Consider the following 7325-nt stretch of genomic DNA (forward strand, 5'->3'; position numbering starts at 1 on the left):
AAAGGCATGCTTCACTTTGCTGAGTTTAAGGAAAACACTATCCTACATGGTAAACTATGAAGCCAGATGTTGAGTCTTTGCACATATTCTTTTTCACAGGAAAAGATGAAAATGAATGCTTTCTCACAATTCATATATCCCTTCATCCACAAAAGAAAAGATAATGTAAAATAAACAAATGAGACAGTATACCAAGGTAGAAATTGCATAGTCTTCAGAAGTTCTTGCATCTGGCCAGTTGAACAAGTTCTTTAATAGTTCCAAGACCAATTTCCTCACTTGTACAAGGAGGATATAATACTTGTCACATATTTGTTTTGAGGATAAAAAGAGATAGACCATGTAAAATGCATAGTTCAGTGCCTGGTACTGGTGCCCAAAAAGAGCTCAATACAGATACATCTTGGTAATGGGCAGAAATTAACTTTACCTAAGCAGTAAGGCTGTTTTCAACAGGAAAAAAAGAGAGAGAAAAAATTTTTTGAAGACTATGTAATAACTAGGGAAAAAGCAGGAAAAAAATAATTTAAGTACAATATGATTACCATTGTATAAAAACAACACACGTATGAGATAGAGGAGCAAATATGAAACCTGAAGGAAATATACCAAAATGTTGGTGCTAGTTATGTTAGGATCATGAACTTAATGCTATTTTTGTCCTCTATTGTCCATATTTTCAGTAGTATGATCCATTACTTATATACATAAAAATATCTAAATATTGAATTTTGAAACCTAAATGATCCTTTTTTTGTAATAAATTATCTACTTCCTAGCAGAAACTTTCAAGATATTGTTTTATACATTCCAGAGCTGTTTGCAATGATTGCTAACAATGATTTCATTCAATTCATCACTTATTGAGAGCCATGTGCCAGGCTCCAGGAGGAAACAAAATAAATGAGATGGGGTCCCGCCCTCATTATGTCCCTTGATAACAACAGTGGTGGTAGTTCTCCGATTGTGAATCAGTCAGCATATTAAGAGTCACTGTATCAGTCAGGATGCTACCAGGGAAGCAGAGGAAAAGGGAAGGGAGGTGGGGAGAGACAGGGAGTGGGGTAGAGGAGAGAAGGAGCAGGGGAAGGAAGAAGGAGAGGGAGAGATTCCTTGTGAGAAGTGAATTGGCTTGTGGAGCTCTGTAGGGCAGCCTGCAGCTAACAGCTGCAGAGCAGGAGCTGACCCTGCAGTCCACGGGCAGAATTTTTCCTTCCTCAGGGAAACCTCAGTTCTGCTTTTAAGGCCTTGCAACTGCTTGGAGGAAGCTCACCCAGATCATCTAGGATCATCTCCCTCAGTTAAAGTCAGCTGAATGTAGATGTTAATCACAATTGGATTGACTAACTGGGGACTATAGCCTCGACACATCAAGCTCAATATTTCTCTTTATTTTCTAATTCCTAGTGTATTTAAAACCACTAATAGCTCAGCTGGTTGCAGACTCCCCCCCCCCTAGAAATGGTCCCTTGTTGAGTCCCTGACCTCCTTCCCGAGGCCAGGTGATGCAGTGCTAGGCTGATAATGAACTTGACACTCAGCCGGCCATTGTTCCCATACTCTCGCTGGAGATGCCTTGGCAAGTGGGGACGGTATCCCTCCTCTGCGTAGGCCGCTGCTTGTGTCCTGGTGAAAACCACAGTAGAGAGGATGGGAAAAGCCAACATAAAGCAAAATTAGCTACCCTTTGACAACAATGTCAAACGTAAGGAGGCATAAAGTAGAGGCCAGCTGCGATTCCCGTGCTGCACGCTCCAAATGCTTTGTGATTCTTGCCCTCCATTAAGTTTAATTCTTATCAGGCAATCTCTTATTTAAATTTATTTTAGGCCATGGTTCTTTACTAATTTACATAACTGGCCTTACTCATCCATGTGTATCCACACCAGTGGTTCTTAACCAGGCTGATTTTGCCCCCTGGGGAACGTCAGGCAATGTCTGGGAGACAGTTTGGGTTGTCACAACCGGGGGGACGTCAAGAGGGTAGAGGCCAGGGGTGATGCTGAACATCCTACAATGCACAGGATAGGCCCCCACAACAGAGAGTTAATTATCCAGCCCAAAATGTCAGTAGTGCCCTGGTGGAGACATCCTGGTCACGACCATGCCAGTGTCACTTCTGCCACAAACTTCATTCCTCAAAAACTAAGTCTGTGAAGGAAATAAGCTTGTTAAATTTTCTTAACCTTTAGTTTAGAGGCTTTGCTGAAATTGCCTTTTGTGTCAAAGTTTTGAGTGATTTTGGAAGGGTAAGATGAAGAAAACATGTTTCTTTTTAAAACAGCTGAAAATACTAATTTTCTGAATTAGTGAAAGTTATTGTTACTGATTGTAGTAAAACTTTAAATATAATCACATGTATAACATGTCTATCATACTGCTGTTAATCATGAAACGTAATTAACATTAAGTTTTTAAAGTTACGTATTTCAAGTGATTTATTCGATTTTCACTTACCATTCTTGAATTGAACTTACATTAAGCAACATTTGCTCATTTCCAAATCTGTTTTATCTCAAAAGTGGAATAAGAGGAAGTTTTCTAGACTATAACTGTAGCATCCTCATGCCTATTGTATCTAATTTACAGCTAATACAATACATATTTTTCTGCTAACAACCCAATACTTTTGTCACTGAGGAAAAAAGGCTGAAAATACACTGAAAATCATGTGTTTGTCGTCATCCATTGAACTCTTAGTCAGGGTTCTCCACAGAAATAGAGTCAATAGGAGATGTACAAAGACAGAGAGATAAAGAGATTGATTATAAGAAATTGGCTTGCATGATTATGGAGACTGGCAAGTCCAAAATTTGCAAAGCTGATGTCTCATTTCAAGCCAAAAGCCCAGAAGCTTCTAGGGAATGAGGAAGAGCCGGGTCCCACCCCAGAGGCCGTCCGGCAGGAGAATTCCCTCTCCCTCAGAGGAAGGCAGCCTTGTTCTACTCGGGCCTCCAGCCGATAGGACGCGGCCTGCCCACACCAGGGAGGGCCGTCTGCTGGACTCAGTCTACTGATCTAAATGTCCATTCCACCCAAGAACATTCTCACGGAAATACCAGAATAACGTTTGACCGAGAATCTGAGCGGGCCATAGCCCAGTCAAGCTGGCACATACAGTTAACAATCACATTTAATGAGGGGAAAAAAAGACAGCAAAAAGAGGGAAGGAAAACTGCAAATAAATATCTGATAGTAGGGAATCAGTTAAACAGACTAATTCAGCTGCACACATTGATATACAGTATTACAAACTATTATTTTTTCGTGCGGTAGAAGATTGTTTAGTGCCCTGAAAACATTTCTTAAACACCACTGACCACGGCTCTGCCATCAGACACATTTATCTCTATAGTACCTGGAGACACAACTCACCCCAGCCGAGAAATCTGAACCCAGTTAGAGTGCGCAGGTCCCCACTCACCAGGGCCCTAAGATAGAATCATCTGGGTGGGAGGAAACTGTGAGCATCTCACCCAAACCCCTGCTCACAGTGAAAGTAAGGCAGTGATTTAGGTCTACCTCAAATTCTTGATGGAACCTTGAATCCAGACGCTTTTAAAATAATAAGCATTTAAATACCACACTAGCATCTGGTGCTGATCACTACAATGAATGGAGAAAGTCCAAACTCGCATCGGTGACATGATGTGTCACTGTTGCTCTGTTTCCTGAAAGTCACGACTGCACAGGTGCACGACTGGCACTTGAGCAGTACTGTTACCACCCAAGGGAGCCCCGGGGCAGGCTCGGTCCTGGCTCCCCTCAGGGTCCTGCGTGGGCTGACGTGAGAGTACAGCTGCGTGGGACCCACCTCAGCTCACGGCTAGGAATCCCCCCTTCAGTTGTGAACGTTGATCTGGAATTTGACTTAAACTTTTGGCTTGCTTTATTTAGACATGCCAAAGCAAAAAGCAGGAAAGAAAAAAGAATACTGGACATGCAAATTATGATTTTTAACAAAAAACAGACCTATAATTTTAGAAGCAATGCTTTCACAACTACTTTTCTCCACCTCTGAAATACAGTTTTGGATCAGAGAAAGTCTTACTAAGGTCATTCCTGAAGTTAATCACCAAAAAGTAGAAATACAGAGTATTGATTTTAACTTGATCAATGTCTGGGAGCAGCCTTTCAGAATTCAGTTGTAAATTTACAGCACATCTATCTGTTAACAATACTTAAATGTTTAAATGCCACCCCATTAGAGTCTAAAGCTCTGATAGTAACAACAAAAACATTCTTGTACCACGTGGTGTGTGAACTACAACAAACTCCAAAGAAATACTAGTTCTTGTTTCCAGGATGTGACTTTTAATTATGAATCTGTTACCCTTGTACTGAAAAGTGAGGCCAGTACAAACGCCAACAGAACCATTACAAGAAGAATGCCTGTAAAATACATCAAGATCCTTGGATGAAAAGTACCACATAAACACAAACTCTGAAGCCACAGCATAATCAATATAATCTGAAACTTTTTCTTTAGTTTTGCAAAATCAGTTACTGAAATATGCTACCTCTGTTGGAAAGGTTGATGAATGCATTCTTCTTAATCCAAAGACGCTGTTACTGAACCACTGTCTGTGGACAAAGGGTTCTAGAACTTTACCTGGAAATCACCTGGGATCCTTGTTTAAAATGCACATTCTGAATGGTGATCAGGAAACACACACCTGTGGAAACTCTGCGATGTGGTGTAGCCTTTGACTTGCTTCACCTGTCATGATTTTTGCCAATTGATTTGCATTCTCTTACCTGGTTTTCTTCTTGACCCAGAGGTTCATAAACTTGGCTGAGTGTTGAAATCACCTCAGAGCCAGGTTCTACCCTCAAAGATTCTGAGAAAATTGGTCCAGAGCAAGCCTACCTCCATGTGTTTCTGTAAAGCTCCCAGGTGAGTCTTCTCTGAGGGTGTAGCCAGTGGTCTGCAAAACAGCCTTACCTGGATTGCCCAGCCAGCCTCGTCACCAAGTTGTGAGCACCCGAGCAAACCCCCTGTTGAGGTGCCCACAGCCAGGATGTCAACTCCAGGGAACAACAAGGTCATAGAGGTGAAGGACTTGGACTTTCACGCTAAACAGAAAGAGGTCCTTCTGCACCGAAGCCGCCCCATCCTGCACACAATCCCAAAAGGGCCCTTTTTGGGCCTCTCCTCACCAAAAGAAATCCAAGCTGTCAAATAACGGGGCTTTTGGTCATAGAAAATGGGAAGCTCCTTGCAGTATAGAGTATCCTGCTCCCTCATGAGAACTCTTCTGCTTTATAGGTCGCCAAAAAGAAATGGTTACTAAATTCACAAAGAATAAATATTTAGTAAATAAATATTTAACATATTTATTTACATATTTATTCTTGGTTACCAAAACACATCAGACAGGGACCCTCCTTTGGAGTAACATATATGTATATACGTAATATATAGGGTATTGTGAAAGTAATGCATGCTTGGTAATGCATTCAAACAATGGAGAAGTGTAGGGAGAAAAATAAACAACCCCATTCATCGTCTCAGAGGCACTCACTAGGACTTGGTGTGTATCTATCCTTCCAGTTTTCTTTTCTTTTTTTTTTTTTTGGAGACACAGTCTTGTTCTGTGATCTGGGCTAGAGTGCTATGGAGTGATTATAGCTCACTGCAACCTCAAACTCCTGGGCTCAAGGAATCCTCCTGCCTCAGCCTCCCAAGTAGCTGGGACTACAGGTGTGCACCACCACACCCAGTCAATTTTTCTATTTTCTTAGAGATGGGGTCTCACTCTTGCTCAGACTGATCTTGAGTGCCTGACCTCCAGCAATCCTCCCGCCTTGGCCTCCCAGAGTGCTAGGACTACAGGCGTGAGCCACCTTGCCCAGCCTCAGACATTTTTCCAAATACTGACATGTAGGCATAGGGCTGTTCCTTTATATGAGAATAAATTATGCATATTGACATGCAGCTTGCTTTTTAAAACCAACACTATACCCTGTTCCTCCTCAGTCAGAACAGGCGACTTGCCTCATTCTTTGTTAACGGCCACTTTGTTTTCCACAGTGTCCGTGTATCATAATTTAACAATTTTCCCCTATTGGTGGACGTCTGGATTGTCAACAGTTGAACATGATGAAGATCTGTTAAAACTGGGCACCATCCCCTCCTGAGGTCGGTAGCCCTCTTTGCACAACTGTAAGAAGTGGTGCTCCAAGAAGGCAAAGGCACGCCCTGGAGTAGAGCAGAAAGACCTGCACAAAGTGACAGCTCCTTTAGCACAGTCCTTGGTCTTGCAGCTCTTCCTGAGGAGGCTTCTTACCTGCTTATAACGTTCAGCTCAGACCAAGAATCCTGGGCTGAGCTCCAACTGAGCTCTCAGCCCTGCACCAGACACCAGGGAACCGACACTGCCTGGGATCCGGCCTCCACCCCTAAGAAGCTCACCATACGCTGTGTCATGTGATCTAGTGATGGGGACACAGTGCAAAGGGCGGGGGTAGAGTGGGCGTCTCACCAGGCCCTGTTCCGACCTGTGCTTAAACCTTTACTAATTATGCTCCGGGACTAACCCAGCTACTATCTCAGTGCCTGCCCAAATTTCAAGCGATGAAATCACTGTAAGAACATCTCAAACACTTCTCCTCTGGGAGATATGTTGACTGTACATCTTGAGAAAAAACTATAATTATAAATCACACATATATACATTATGTGTGTGTGCATACAACACACCTAGAAGTGATAAACCAGCCTCATGCAAGGATGTTACGTTACTTATCTCCTCAGATGGAAGAAAATTTTCCTCCCGTGTAATCCCACTCACCCACTACACATGAGACACAACATGCATGTGTCCCCTAGATGTGTGCATAGAACTATGTGTGCTCTACTATTTGCTGTTTCTTTCTCTAAAACAATGATTCAGTATTTTTATTTATGTAAATAAGTTTACAGCTATTTCAGGTTTAAAAGAGAGAATAAATAAAACTTGAAGATACTTCATGACTGTGATGGCTAACCTTATGTGTCAACCTGACTGGGCCACACAGTATCCAGATTTTCGGTCAAACATTATTTCTGGTTTGTCGATGCGGGTGTTCCTGGATGAGATTAACGTGTGAATGGGTGAGCTGAGTAGAGCAGATCGCCCTCCCCAACGTGGGTGGGTCTCATTCAATCCCTGGAGGTCTGAATAGACACAAAGGCTGAGTAAGGAAGAATCCTCTCTGCCTGACATCTGCCTTCCGGTTGGGACATTGGTCCTCTGCCTCAGGACTGGAACTCAGACACAGTCAGCTCTCCTGGGTCTCGAGCCTTCAGACTCAGACTGGAACTACACCTTGGTCTTTCTCCG

The sequence above is a fragment of the Lemur catta genome, chromosome 13 (assembly GCF_020740605.2).
Source record: "Lemur catta isolate mLemCat1 chromosome 13, mLemCat1.pri, whole genome shotgun sequence".
Taxonomy (NCBI): domain Eukaryota; kingdom Metazoa; phylum Chordata; class Mammalia; order Primates; family Lemuridae; genus Lemur; species Lemur catta.